We start from the raw sequence: 15,426 nt of genomic DNA, 5'->3' as shown, positions 1-15,426 counted from the left end.
AACATTTTAAGTTTGTATATTGTAAGTTAAGTTAGCTAGCTAAATAGCTTAGCCTAGCTTTGATAGGTACCAACTTAACTTTGGCTAAGTTAAGTTAACAAAAGTTTTGTTTGTTTGTTTTACGGCATAGGTAAACGTTCCCAAATTACGTACACCCAATTTTTTTCTTTTTGTACGCTTGAAATAACCATTACATTATGATTAAAAACGGTAAAAATATTTAAATAATGATCGAAAAAACGACAAAACAAGTTGACAAATGCCGTAATTACAAGGGCAGTAACATGCCAGTGAGTACAATACTTACAAATAGGGTTGTCAACTAACTACATTTTACGTCAGAAGATAGTTTCAATTTTTAGCCGACTTCAAAAAGAAGGAGGTTATCAATTCGACTGATTTTTTTTTAATGTGTGTTACTGCGAATCTCCGCCCCTGGTGGTCCGATTTTGATAAAAAATTTTTTAATCGAAAGGAAGTGCTTGCAGATGGGTCCCATTTTTTTTAAATAACTAGAAGACTAGTATATTTTATAGTTGAATTTTTACTGTTTTTTGTTTCACACACTGATTTTTGTTTTTTTCGTCCGTCTTCATTTCAATGTTTATTAATTTTCTTTTGTTATTTCTGGTTCAAATGTGCACAAAAACAAGCAAATTATTGCTTTCCATTTCAAGTATGTACCATATGTACATAACATTTAATAAGTATCCGTCTTTATGTGTATGATACCTCGTGTAATTGCCTCTTCCATCCCTGCATATAAAAATACGTTAGCAGTAAGCAGAGCTATCCAATTACGGTATTTAAAGGGTTAAGGGATTACGTTGTTTTACGTTTTGAGGCCCAATTTCAGATGGAACAATTTTTAAATGAAAGGCAAACCTACGCATCCGATGAATAATTCCATCTCTTATGGGATCTATAGACAGTAATTCTTCATAGAAAGGGTCGAAAACAGAAGTTCATTTTTCTATACGACCGTCTTATCACAGTGGGTACAGAAGTTAATTTTCCTTAACTAATAAAAAAATTGACAGCCCTGAATGCATATGAAAATATAAAAGATTGACCGGCTTCTTGCATGGGCGTTACGTTTGCATGCATCGTATGCACCGGGCAGTGACGAGACGTGTTACTTGCGACTCCGAGGTGTGACTCTACACTTGCAACAACGATTTACATTTATATATGTGTAAATTCAGTTGTGATTCTACTTGCTTAGTCGATAACGTAGTGATCTACTGCCGAAACATTGTTATCTATTTTTTAGGTTTTATTTGAGTTCATACATATATAGATATAAAACCTAGAGGGAGTGTTTTATAGAAATTTGACGTCTAATCTAGAGTCGATTTTCCAAATTTAATTTTGTATTGTAAATGAGAACTAAGGAAATTTTCCCCAGCAAAATCCCTTCGGAGCACTTTTTATCGCCTCTCTTTCGTGCTCCGGATCTATAGGTTATTATGTACATGTTTATATACTACAAATAAGAGTGAGGATCTCGAATGTGTGAAACACACTAACGAATTTTTAATCATTTAATTTTGAATGTAGGCAAAAAAAAATTAAAACAATAAAAGAAAACTAACACCTAAGTTAGAACACATGTAGATTTATTAATGAATATTATCAATGTGTACATGTGTATATTATGTAAATTAATAATTCATATGTATTAAATATGGAAATTATATGTATATCACTTCATTTAGGAATTTATTCCTATTTTATCATGGAATAGATTACGATTGGTCATCTGGCTTTATTTTCCTTCTTGGCATAAAATCAATGACAATAAACAATTTACTTCTGTTAAACCATAGATTAATACATAAATTGTAGAAATTGTTATTTAATCAATTAAAAAAAATCAATTGATTTTGGCAAAATTGTAGACGTTTTTTCCATCACAATTGATAAATCCTTAAATAAATGTGAAAATTATACATTAGGCATTTTATATCCGTGTCGTTATATTAATAAATCAAATATTCCTTTTTAGTGTGGGATTCCCAAAGTATCTAGTATCATAAATTTCTTTAGGTAGTGGTCCGCCCATACAAACTCATAGAATTAATACGTGTACAGATGCGTTGGTGTCGGTTTCTATCCTTGTTAAGAAATGTAGACTAGATTTTATGACGATAATCCTTGAGTTATGTTAATAATTAAATAATAACATGACATATATGACAAGTTATGAATAAAAAATTAAAATATTGTCGAAATCTATCAGGAAATTATATATATAATGTTTAGATTTCTTTGTATTTTTACTACGTAAATAAGCTATTTAAATTTTAGTCATCAAAATTATTGAATAAAACCAATTCTGAATTGATTAAATTTCGTTATTAATTATTTTTAATTTTTACTTCAATAGCGTATTAGTTAAAGTGATATATAAATAAATCTTATTAATATTATAAATGCTCATATTTGGATGGATGGATGGATGTTTGTTTGAAGGTATATCTCCAGAACAGCTCAACATATCTGAATGAAATTTGGCATATATATAGAATATAGTCATGAAGAGCACATAGGTTACTTATTAAGTTTTCTTTTTAATTCCGTGCTGACGGAGAAGCGGGTGGCAGCTATTATTTACATAAAGGACAGATAATTACTATCGTACATTTCCTTCCGCAATCTCTAATCAGTGGATGGATTAAATGTAAATGTAAACTAAAGTAATGTAAATCAGAAATATAAAAATCGTGAAATAATTATTCCACAGCGCCATCTATTAAAAGATCCAATAAGTTTGCATTTTAAACAGATGACTTCTAACTTACGTTGACACTAGATATTGGTGTTGTTAATGCAAATTAACCTGAAAGAATGTTACCGAGTGGTCAGTGCTTTTCACATAAAAACTGTACCATGGTACAATAATCTCCAGAATTATCATGGAAAGTGTATTTCTTATCATTATTAAGTTTCCATATCATTTTTATCGCGATTCACTTAAAGGTATCTGGGTTTATAGGGAAAATCAATAAAATGAATTCAATTTGATCAGATTTTTATCGAATATTGTATATGTGACATGGACTTTTAAATTATTGGGGATATTTATGCGTAATTATTACATATTGATACTAGGATTTTATGAAAATTATCAAATGGCGAATTTGAACCCAGAACTTCGATAAATTAAAACCAAAAGGCAAGTGACGCTTGTATCGAGTATTAAAATTAAAAATAAACCATCAATAAATAATACAAGAGCTAAAAATAACTGGCTGGTAAACATTTATTCATCTGAAGGCTCGTTGACAAACAATTGTCAAAAGGACATTGATCCCTTGTGTTAAATTGGCAACACACGATGCCCGAGGTATTATTATTCTTTTTAAAAGATTTAATACGACTTCGTTTCGTTCTCCTGACACGAAACACGATACGGCCTATGTTCATAAATAAAATTTCGTTTGCAGACGTCTCATTGTAGGGTTCCGTAGGTGATTAATTTTATCTCATTATCTTTGACATTACAAAGATAACAAAAAGAAAACAATCCGAAACCATTGATAAATCTCATGACAATTCCATAAAATAATTGGTTGAATTTCAGAGTAAAAAATTGAAGTCCTCCTGTCGTTTGTGGTCAGTATTGGATTTATTTCTTTTTGATTTTTAATTTAAATATTTGTTTATTAACTTTAAGCAAAAACAGTTCATGTCAAAGTAAAAATAATCTAAATATTGTTATTCATTAATTACTCTAAATTATTTTTAACATTCATAAATTGTGATACCAAAAGAAAAATCATCAACCTGTCCATGTCTTTACAGTGTGTACTACGCCTCGATACGTCTCTATCAGCTGTCATAACTGATATCACTTTTTTTCGCATATCCTTTTTCACACAATCCATCTATACTTTCTTCTTCCTCTACTTTTGTAATGCGGATGACATTTAATCTCATTACTTTCTTATTAATGTCGTCTCCGCATAATATGTCCAAAACACGCTATTCAGTACCATAATAAAATATACAAAATAGAGTTAAAAAAATACCTCCGTTTATAATTTCAATGTAGTTTAAGTTCCATTAAAACCAAATACGGAACCCTATGAAGATATTATCTCTCGTCGAAACTGGAGTGAGCTTTCATGAGTACTGCCGGTTCGAGACACGTTTTGTTTATTATATTTATGATATGATTTAAACCCTTGTACCCATCAATCCGTTATCGGATGCTGATAATGTTACGTACTGATACAATGTAACGTTTTTAAAATAAACTGCAGAACTGGCTGTATATAGTTATATAGTAACAACGTAAATCATACAGCTTTTATATGAAAGCATATGAAATGTTATCAAATGAAGCCCAAACTTCACTATTTATTCGAAATTTTCACGATAGTTTAATAGTTTCATAGTCCAATAAGCTAATAAACTTATAGACCTTAAGAAAAACTGTGTAATTATAAGCGTGCATGTGCATTTACGAGTATGTCCAAAAATATATTAGATTCTTTGTGTAGAATTATTAATGGCAACTTCTTTTAAATGAATCAAAAAAAGTTAATTAAGAAGCGTTACTCTGGCAATAGAAGCCTATAAAACATTTCATTGATTAGAATCGTTTGAAAACAAGTTAATGTATAACTAGAATTACCTGATCTCGTGTTATATAATAATTTAAATTTAAAATATTATCTGCAAGTATCTTAATTATAAAATTTTAACTTTTTGCCGTGACTTTGTACGTGCGGGATTAAAGAGAAACCTGTTAAGTACTTTTGCGTTCTTCCAGACACTTTTTTACATCTACCTATGCCAAATTTCAACGAGATTCATTTAGCCGTTCTGAAGATACCTTCTAACAAACATGTAAACTATTGCACTTATAATATTAGTAAGATGTAATATTAGTAACATTTATATTTTTGACGTTATTATTTAAAAAAAAGAAGAAGATTCACAGAACTTTATTTCATTACTATGTTAAAACAAAAAATAATAGTAGGCATTTATTAAGAGATGAGAAAGTAAGTGACCGTGGGTTTTCATTGTTGACTAGTACAAAACCAAATAATCATATCTGATTTTAATAAAAAAAATCAAATATAACAAAAGTTTTTCTACGGCACAACAACGTAGTAGAACTACCTATGGCCAACACTTTCTCGTTTTTTTTTAATTTGGAAGTCTTCATCCATTAACAATGACGTCATCAAACTCTACTAGCTGAGGGAGCGGTTATATCTGTCAAAACAATTACCAACAATAATTTTATATTGACGTCGCTATTTAAACAAACAGACATGCCCTCGTTACCATAGAACTATGTTGTTATTACAACTGACGTGTTGAATTGAAACGCTCGATCGAGCAATATGAGTAAAAGGTAGAGTTATGTTGGTGAATACTAAAATTCTCTACTATGAATTTCAATGTAAGCATAATTATCACAGAAATAGTCAACATTCAATCTTAAATTTAAAAAAAAAGGATTTAGATTAGGCAGGAAATTGTTATCAGCTAATCAATTATGTATCTGAGAATTAATTTAATCAATGAATCTGTAAAATTTATCTATTACCATTAAATGAAAGAATATCTTATTTAAAACCTTAAAAAATAGAAACAAAATGTGTTTCACATAAATCGTGTTCAAATAAAACATTATCGATCAAAAAATATAATTTCCGTTATGTAGAAGGAAATGTGGAATAACATAAAGTTAAAAGCGGACGTAAATGTGTTTAAAACGACATCGATAAGTAGAATTTACGTAGAATCTTGAAAGCTACATTACATAAAATAAAAACAAAAAGATCAACAAAAATAACATGTGAACATAATAAAATCTTAAGGAAATTAATCAGATGCAGGTAAGAATTAAGATTCAATCATAAAATCGAAACAATTTAGAATTACAATGATTTCACGATAAAACTAAATGAGTATTACGGATTGTTTGGAGTTCGTAATAGGTCTTATCTCGATGAAAGAGTGAAAAAATAATAGAATAAAAGTGTGTCAGCTATGAATGCGTTGCGTAAAGATATCTCATGGTTTCAGCAGGGTTGCCACATGTCTAAAAATCGACAATTGTAAAAAAAAAAACAAACGGTATTTTTATGGTAATTAGATTAAATCATGTTTTTGCTATTAATCTGAACTAAATAAAAATGTAAAGTCATCCTCGAAAAGTATTAATTAAGAATATACTCCGAAAAAAAAATAATTTTACCACTAAAAGAGTTAAGTAAAATTTATGATAAATGCAGCCCTAGCATATCTGAGCCTACAGTAAATTGATCGCCACAGGGTCGGACTAGGTAAGCAGGTATAATTAAATTACGTAAAATTAAAAATTAAATGGCACACGAACTTTGTGTTGCTTTGTTTATAATCGACAAGTATTTTATTATGCAAGAGTTGTCATCAAGTTGTAGTCTATTGGCGTTTTCAGTAGACTATTTTATTATTATAACAATTATATTGCGTCCCTGGTAACCTATGACAGCATATTACAAGAGACAAATTATACGTTATGTAAGATGTTTGGTGGGTGATTGATGATGACTATTAATCTCCGTAAGCATTATGTCTATTTTGTTTCTACTATTATCAACAGCTAACTAAAATCTTAAACGCTAAAATACTGCTCTAAGCGTTTAAATGCATATATGAGATAAATGCTTGATACGAGATATTCCAGTAAATGCTTGACTGAAATGAGGAATAATGACGTAGGTAATATAAATGTTGATTACAAAATATGCATTTTACTTTGATATGTCATCGATCAGTCGTGGATTTGGCCAATTTAATGTTGAACTTGGTATGGTATGTCAGTAATAATTAATATTCAAATTGTGCACTAACAAATCGTTGACGTTATGTTAGATTTTTAATGATATATGACATTATTGTAATTATTTGATTTTGCAATATATAAGTTATAAAAGATATTAAATAAAAATCAATTCTATTAGATTGTAGCTCTATGTACTTAGGCAAATATTACGATTAGCACGAAACTGTATGCTAGGCATGTAGCGATAAAAAAGCAATGTCGTTTCTGGGCGTATATGCGCTTCTCGGAACAGTCGGCTTTTTTTCTTCACCGCACACTGAATATATTATAAGCCATAACAATCATTTAAGATTAACATCTTGAATATTAATAAATATACAAAAAAAATCGGCGACATAAAGACACGACTTATTTTGTAAGTACAGGATCTAACTAATTTATACATAGAGATTAACTTCCAGTTTAAAATGTAATTTTTAATACGCATTGAAAGCTGTATAGGTATGTGGTTACGTCATAGATTTTTTATACTATGAAATATAATAAAAATGTATGTATTAATGTACGAATTCACTAGATTTTGGCCGCGTCTTTGGTTCCGCGGAATAAAAAAAGCAGGATAAATAGTACTCTACGTGTTCTTTGAGACTATGTTCTATTTCTGTGCCAAATTTCAAATAGATGTGTCGAACCGTTGCGGAATTATCGAGTAAATATGTAAATAACCGAAAAGAGGGACGAAAGAAAGAATACAAAAGAAAATATAGCTAAGGTTAATCATCGAAAGAAGAGATTTTGCTATAAGAATTTTAATACATTGATTTAGTTATTTTCAGTTCATTCACAACATACAAATAAACAAATCTTTTTTTATTTTGCTATAGACAAATTAAATCAAAAGAAAAATAACTCCTATTACTTAACTACAATATCACCAATACCATGTTGTCAATTAATTTGCGACTTTGCAAGAGCTAAAAATTTTAAAACAAAAGTCTTCATCTTTTGTGTGTTTAAGATAACATGCGCATTTTTACATCTATCTAAAATTTTCCGTTTATTCAGGCTGATAATATCAATAAGAAAACAAATAATTCAATGACTAAAGAACACAATTTGACACTCCCACGTTTAGTAAACGCAAGGATTATCACCTAGTTATCAATACGCTATTGATTTTCTGTGTGATTTGAGCGTGGTTCTGTAGAATATTATTTGTTATTATGAAGATTTTAATATTATTTCTCCTCTTAAATCCATTTCAATTCAATCTTTATCCGCGTTTTTGTCGTACTTTAAACCTTTTTGTCTAAAAAATATCTCTAAGTTGATACAAAATATTGGACCTATCTTTTAATGTTCTAAAATTTGCAAAAGCCTTGCGTCCGAAATAAAGAGAGCTTTTACAATAAATAAATACACACGGAACCCCAAAATTTAATTCTTCCTAAACAAATATTTGTTGACAACGTTTTGTCTCTTCGAGCTTTACCATTTATGGCGTTTGCAGAATTTCACGCGGACATAAAAATATGTAGGCTGCTTGCGCAACGCGGACTGCAAGTATGGAAACTTTTTTAAATTTGCGTGATTTGATTATGGAATCACATTAATACGGAACGTTTTAGGTTGTAAGGAATTTTCAAAGTAAAAGCTCTTTTGTTTTTTTATTAGTGGTAAGTACTAAAAATACCATTGACATTCCTCGAAAGGTTTAATGCCTTTAAGGATTTATTTTTTTTTTCAAAAACAATGAAACGGATAAGAACAGGTTGTTATAAAATTGTTTCGTCAATGGAAACCCATAGTTTTATTCAACAAGATGTTTTGCAAAGTCATCTTATCAACACGGAATGCGGGCAAACAAAGATGGCCGCGTCATAAGGCGCGTGCAGATTTTATTAACAATAGAAATTCTTAGATGCACACGTCGCAAATGATAACGGTGTAAATATTGGTTGATCGGATTATAGTGTCATAGCTAAGGAACACCAAGGACATTCATGTTTATGCAGTTATACTTTAATTTATAAAGCCCGTTACAAAATAGACAAGGATTCCAACTGGGAAATTCTAAAAACTCATTGTATCGCATTGATTTAGAAACCTTTAAAACAAAACACATTTTAATCATTATCTTTTAGCTGGAAAGAACTAGAATAATCCTCGTCATTTTAAAATCCAAAGCGTGGGTTGGGTTTAAATAAAATATGATTTTATATTCCTCCATCAATCGTAATCAATGATTGGAAATTTACACTTTATTGCAATAAAATCTAGGTTGAATTGAATAATTTTAAAAATTAAATACCTCTTTTATTCAATCAGCGAATATGTATATGAAATACGAGACACTAATGGTCAATAATTACATTACAAAATAACGAAACGAAATGTCCCAAAGGCGCAAGTCAGCGTCACACCTACACAAACCTGAATAGTACTTAATTAAGAGACCACACAAATCAATGCGTTTGTCTATTTTTTTTCACACCGTCCGACACAAAAGATTAATCAAAAGATTACCATCTGAAAGTTAGCTCCGAGTAAAATATTACGTGTTACGTACTAATGCAATCATTGAACTAATGAAGAGCGTCAGGTGTTTAAAATTTATTTTGTGATGTTTCGTCTGTGATATAAAAACTAGGATATTTGATATTTGGTGTCATTTTTAGCCAAGCATACAAAAAAAATGCTGTAAAAAGTTCGTAAGTTAAGTTATTAGCTATCACCCGCGACTCCGTCCGAGCGGATTCAAAAACTTGTACATCTTTGCCACATTTCAGTAAAATCCGTTAAGCCGTTTTGGAGACTCGTAGATAAAATAAACATTCATCTATCCATCCATGTTATTCGCATTTATAATATTAGTAAGATTTCAAATATAAGTAAGAGGTAAGTTTTCACAAGGAGTTCTATTTCCGTAGATGTAGATCATCGAAATTAGTATTTTTCGGATAACTTCTGTTCTTTTCTCTGCCTATAGTGTGTGCTAAATTCTGGAAGTTACTAACTTACGTGCGTGTTTAAACTATTACTTGTATGTCTATTTAAATTTACTATTAAAATTACTACTTAGTATGTTAATTTTGTAGATTGTATCTTACTCATAATATTTGCTCGTATTAATATCCACGCATGTAGAATCATAGACTAATTTATTACTACACAAATCGTACAATACTCGGTCTAATTTACTGAGAAATTTGTCCAGATAAAATACAAGACGCTGCTTGTTCTTGGCAACGATTTCCAACCGCATTCTCAAGTCTGAGATGATTTGAGACAGATTTCATTTGATTTCTAAGTAATGCCTACTAAAAATTTAGGTAAACCTAAAATTTATTTGAGAGCTAGTCTTGCAATAAAAGCAACCTGCAATTATTGACATAGAGTATTTTATTCTAGATAATCTAGGTTTTTAAGGATTTCAATGCAAAATTAGTAGCGAAAATCAGACCCCGTGGTGTACTGTTAGGGGGCGTTCATAAAATACGTGAGATGTTTAAGGGGGGGAGGGTGTCGAGTCAAATCTCACCTAATCTTACGTTGGAAGGAGGGGGGGGGGGGTCTCGTCAAGTATCACGTAATTTTTTTTCTGAATGAAGCAAAAAAAAATATTCTATTTTGGTCCATTTAATCCAGATTGTACATGCTTAAATAAAAACACGAAGCATATTTTCTTTTCTTTTTAAAATAATAATCTAAAGCGTTTAGTAAGAAAGAAACCCACATTATGAAAAATCTCACGTGAGATTGGGGGATGGGGGGAGGGGGTTGAATAAAATCTCACAACATCTCACCAAGGGGGGAGGGAGGTTCTGAAATTTCCAAAAAACCCCTCACGTAATTTATGAACGCCCCCTTACGACTATCGTGTGGAAATTTGCGTGTCCCGAGGTAACTAATTGATATACACAGAGACATACAAAGAGGTCTCCTCAATAAAAATCCATACACACTTTAGTAAATCACGAACGCCATTCCCTAGATCATACAATAAGCTACGATTTAATGCGCGTGAATACATTCGCGCACATAAGTGTCTAATGTTAATTAAGTTACTTATGTTTTATTTCTTAAACAATGATATTAAGAGTAAAATGATTGCATGATTTGAAGACTGAACTATACAGTATACTATTTGGTGGTGGTATTATTGATTAAAATAAAAAATTAAACCTTCTTAATAAACAGGGTGTCCCAAAAGGTTACGTACATAGGAAGGGGGGTGATAGGGGTGGTCACAAGGATCACCAGAAAAATAAAATAAAAATTACCCTCTTGGTATTAAAAAAAATAAATGGCAATTTTTTCAAAACTAAAAATTTTACACCTTGTGGTGCGATTTTTCTACCGATGACCCATATATACCTATAAGCGATCTCGGTTTACGTTATTTTTAACATCATATACAGAATTTTTTCTAAACTTTCGCAATATTTCTTTTCTTCTTTATCCAGGTCAAATTTATGAGTATTTAAAAAATCGATTTAAATAAAATAATAAATGTTGTTCGTGACAGTACAATGTCGTAGACAGTATTCGATCACGGAGTTCGATTAATCATTCGAAAGTAATGTGTTCGATTGAATCGATTGAAACCAGTTCGATGCGTGGACCGTCTTTTGTGTAGTCGATTCAAATTTTTTTTTAGAACTGTTAAGTTCCACCCACACTCGTGTTATACATATTTTTATGTTTAATTTTATGTTTGACAACAATAAGGTGGTAAAACTGTTGTTAGAGATGGAACAACAGATTATTTTAAAGTTATACTAGAAGCACGGCTAGCTCTATTTAATTAACCACCTAATAAAGTTAAAAGGTACTTTTAAATTAACTACTTCTTTATATAGTCATCTGTCGTTTTTTTAAATTACTAAAATGATATTGATTCGAATTAAAATAAATATAAGGTTAAAAAATGTTTGTTGTTGCGGTACATTTAATAAGAGATCTTTATTCGCAATCCAATTCCGCTTTTATCATTTCTTAGAACTGCGTCGCATCAGACTACGTGCTGGTCAAGCCTTCTCTCACTTGATTTTTCCTCATACCCTTTTATATTTTTGTATTTCAACAATGCTTCTTTGATAATGAAATATCTATAATTACTTTGATTTTAAACCAAAGTTGAAAGTATGAAAACGAGGATAACAGAATCTTTTAAATTAATTAAATTATTGTAGTCAAAAGAAAATTCTTGACGGACAAGTTTAATACCGACCCTCCATAAATTTAAGTAACGCCTCCTCAAGCGGTTTATTATTCTGATAGTATGATAAAAGAAAATTGAAACTGATAAAAGAACCGAACTAATAAAACTAGTCTCGTATATCAAACCATCAACTTCATTTAATCTTTAGACACTAATCTGAAATTGTGATTCAAAACATATTTTATATTTGTCTAATAAAATGTTTTGAATCGTTATAGTCGGACAACACCCTAATACTTAACCCGATATATGGACACATTTGATACAATAAAACATAAAATATTGTTAAATTATTCCATTAGCTGACTTAATAATGTTATTAACATAATTATCAGTCACTCATTTCATTACCATATTTATACTAATACGCGTTGCAAATAAAACGCTCGGCCACAATGAAACTCTCGTTTGTCTTGAGATGGCACGGGCGATATTCTATGTATAAGAGGATATATGCAGCCGCATATATGTATTCCAATATTCTTTCTTTCTTTCTTTCTTTCTTTCTTTCTTTCTTTCTTTCCTTCTTTCCTTCTTTCTTTCTTTCTTTCTTTCTTTCTTTCTTTCTTTCTTTCTTTCTTTCTTTCTTTCTTTCTTTCTTTCTTTCTTTCTTTCTTTCTTTCTTTTTTTAAATATTTAAATATTCGATGTCCAGGGTCTTCACTACACATAAGAGAATTCAGAATGTGGCCTTCGGTTTTTGAAGACGACTTTTTGAGTGAGGTTTTTAGTAGGCAGTTGTAATTTACACATATAAAATGGCATTGGGTTGTGTTGTTTTTATTATTTGCCTTAAAAATGCGTGTTAATACAACTTAACCTGAAAAATGATTCAAAAGTGAACGATGCTTAGGTACACATGAATTTACTAAGCCTAGCCGTTATTAAAACTGTTATTTTTTAGTTAATGATACGTCACTACAGTTTTATTGGTTTTTATTATCGATAAGACTATTAACATTTTATTCCACACGTCATTAAATGTAAGGATATTAAATTATAATTGCGGTCACAGCAAATCTAAAGGTCAAGTTTAAGTTCATTTAACTCTGAGGCCTCAGTGCTGCTTTGATTCACAATGACCCGTATCATAACTCTATTGAAATTTGAGTCTTATGACTTAGGTATAAAGTTCAAATTGAAGATTTCTTATTCAAATAAATTAATAATGTAAAATAATTTATATAAATTTGTTTTATTTAGTTCAATGTTAAATCTTATTGGGTTAAAAATAAGGTTCAAATTATTAAGACTGTTGTTTCTAGTAGTGCAGAGCCATTAATAAGTTAGTATAAATCATTTTTTTTAAATGTGTATGAGTTTGCAGACAATTAAGCTACTGGAATACGTCTCAGATAGGGATATTTATGATGTATAGCATTGAGGAAAAAATATTGATATATACATCAAAGCAAAAAGGAAAATATCTTTTTTAAATTAAACTTTTTGCTTACATTTGATAACATGTCGATTATTTAAATTGTTGACATTAGTCTTAGTCATTCACAGTTCAGCTAGCTTATAATAAAATAAATTAAAATGTGATTGAACCCAAAACAATTGATTGATAAGCTGATACAAATTAATCACTCGACGTATAACGATACATTAAGCATCAAAGCACTTAAGTACCAACAATTGCCGATTCTACAAATATTTGAGCAAATCTCCGTTGTTCAGGTAAACACTCGAACGGAATCAGAAGTCAATAAACGATCCGAATCACACAGATCATAGTGAATAAATATTTTCACACCTCTTGTAAACGCACGTCAGCGTAAAGCATTGCCATATGTCATTCGTTCTTTGCCTTGTCTAATGCAGGGGTGCAAAACACTTTGCTCTAAAAAATTTAGAATACCAACATTTTTTATTAAATTTTGCAAAAGAAATTTTTATAAATTATAAATGCCTCCGTTTTTTTTTTGTTATTCATTTTTCAGCAATTCTTCGCCCAGCCAAGAAGAATTTAATTAAATAATAAACTTTCAAGTTATCATAAAAACTTATCAGAAATAAAGTTCATAATTCAATATAACTAAAAAAAAACATTAGTATTTATTTTAAAAGTCCGCTTCATACAAATAATTTGTTGCACAGCAGTTCCATTTACAGATCAAGTTTCACTTTTATCTGAAGCTCTAAACATTTTATTAATTGGCCGCTATTAAAATTGCAAAAATTTTGTGTCAAAATATGGTTTTCGTTGCGAGGTGTGAAATATAACCGATTTATGGTTATTATACAAAAATGAGCTTTTATACGCTAATAAATTTTTAGTACCACCTAATTGATTTTATATTATCTAGTTATCATGTTAAAAAAAAATAGAAAACATGTAGTTAATATGTTCGAAATGTCTGAATGTAATTTATAACCTCTGTGTTGTATTTTTATAATTAATAGCTACATTTTCTGCATAACATCTACATAATTACATCTTTACCAAAATATCTACATTCATATTAAATTATTTATGTTCTATGTTATGTATTCTTTTGATTAAAATTATTGTATCTATGGCTGGAGACTTCGGAACTCCCCACAATTTTTTAATGTAAGGCTTAATGTTAATGTTTTGTTAAATAACTAGGTACTCGTATAACTATACTAATGTTACAAAGAACTAGCTGTCGCCCACGACTCCGTCCGCACGGAATTTAAAAAAAAATAATAAGTAGCCTATGTGTTCTTCCAGACTATGTTCTACAACCGTGCCAAATTTCATCAAGATCTGTTTAGCCGTTCCGGAGATACCTTCAAACAAACAAACATTCATCCATCTAAACATTCGCATTTATTATATTAGCAAGGTTATTCTATTCAAAGAATAATGATATTCTAGCTTATTAAGGCTCCGAAACTAATAAACCGATTTGAAAAAAATTTAATTGTTGGGAAGCTACACGATCCCCTGATGACATAGGCTATATTTATTTTCAGATTTTTTTTAAAATACTGCTCGAACGAAGTCGCGGGCATCTGTTAGTTTGTTATAAGTTAGCCTCGAGAGTCTTTGAGTAGTTAAAAAAATAACTCACTTCATGTTCACACAAAATCATAATGTAAGATTAATATTGACTTACCAATGTTATGACAGATCTGTTCGCCCAACTGCGATCGTTATTATTTTTAACGCCTCGTACAAATTTTGATGTCGACAGAAGGTGACGTGACCCAAGTTCCATATCATAAATCAAGTTTACAAGTAAATAAATGATGTTAACATTACAAGAAAAAGTTTACACGACCCCTTTTCCCGTATAAATTGGTAAAAATAAAGAAAAGTATTAAGTAGTCAGAGAATTAAAAAAAATCACAGAAGCTACATGAAAACTTAGAATTTTTGGAAATAATTTTAGCTATAAGTCATAAGGTGGTATTCTAAATGGTGAAAGATATCAAAAGA

At 30.1% G+C, this 15,426-nt stretch overlaps 1 protein-coding gene across 1 annotated transcript in view; it reads left to right on the top strand.

Annotated features, from left to right (window-relative positions):
• Positions 1 to 15,426, top strand: part of LOC106712165 (rho guanine nucleotide exchange factor 17) — a 72,641-nt gene that overhangs the window by 564 nt on the left and 56,651 nt on the right. The gene's annotated exons all lie outside the window — the stretch shown is intronic.

Source organism: Papilio machaon, chromosome 18 (genome assembly GCF_912999745.1).
Source record: "Papilio machaon chromosome 18, ilPapMach1.1, whole genome shotgun sequence".
In the NCBI taxonomy this organism is placed as follows: domain Eukaryota; kingdom Metazoa; phylum Arthropoda; class Insecta; order Lepidoptera; family Papilionidae; genus Papilio; species Papilio machaon.
The sequence above is the reverse complement of the archived record's forward strand: the minus strand, read 5'-3'. Positions and strand labels throughout refer to the sequence as shown.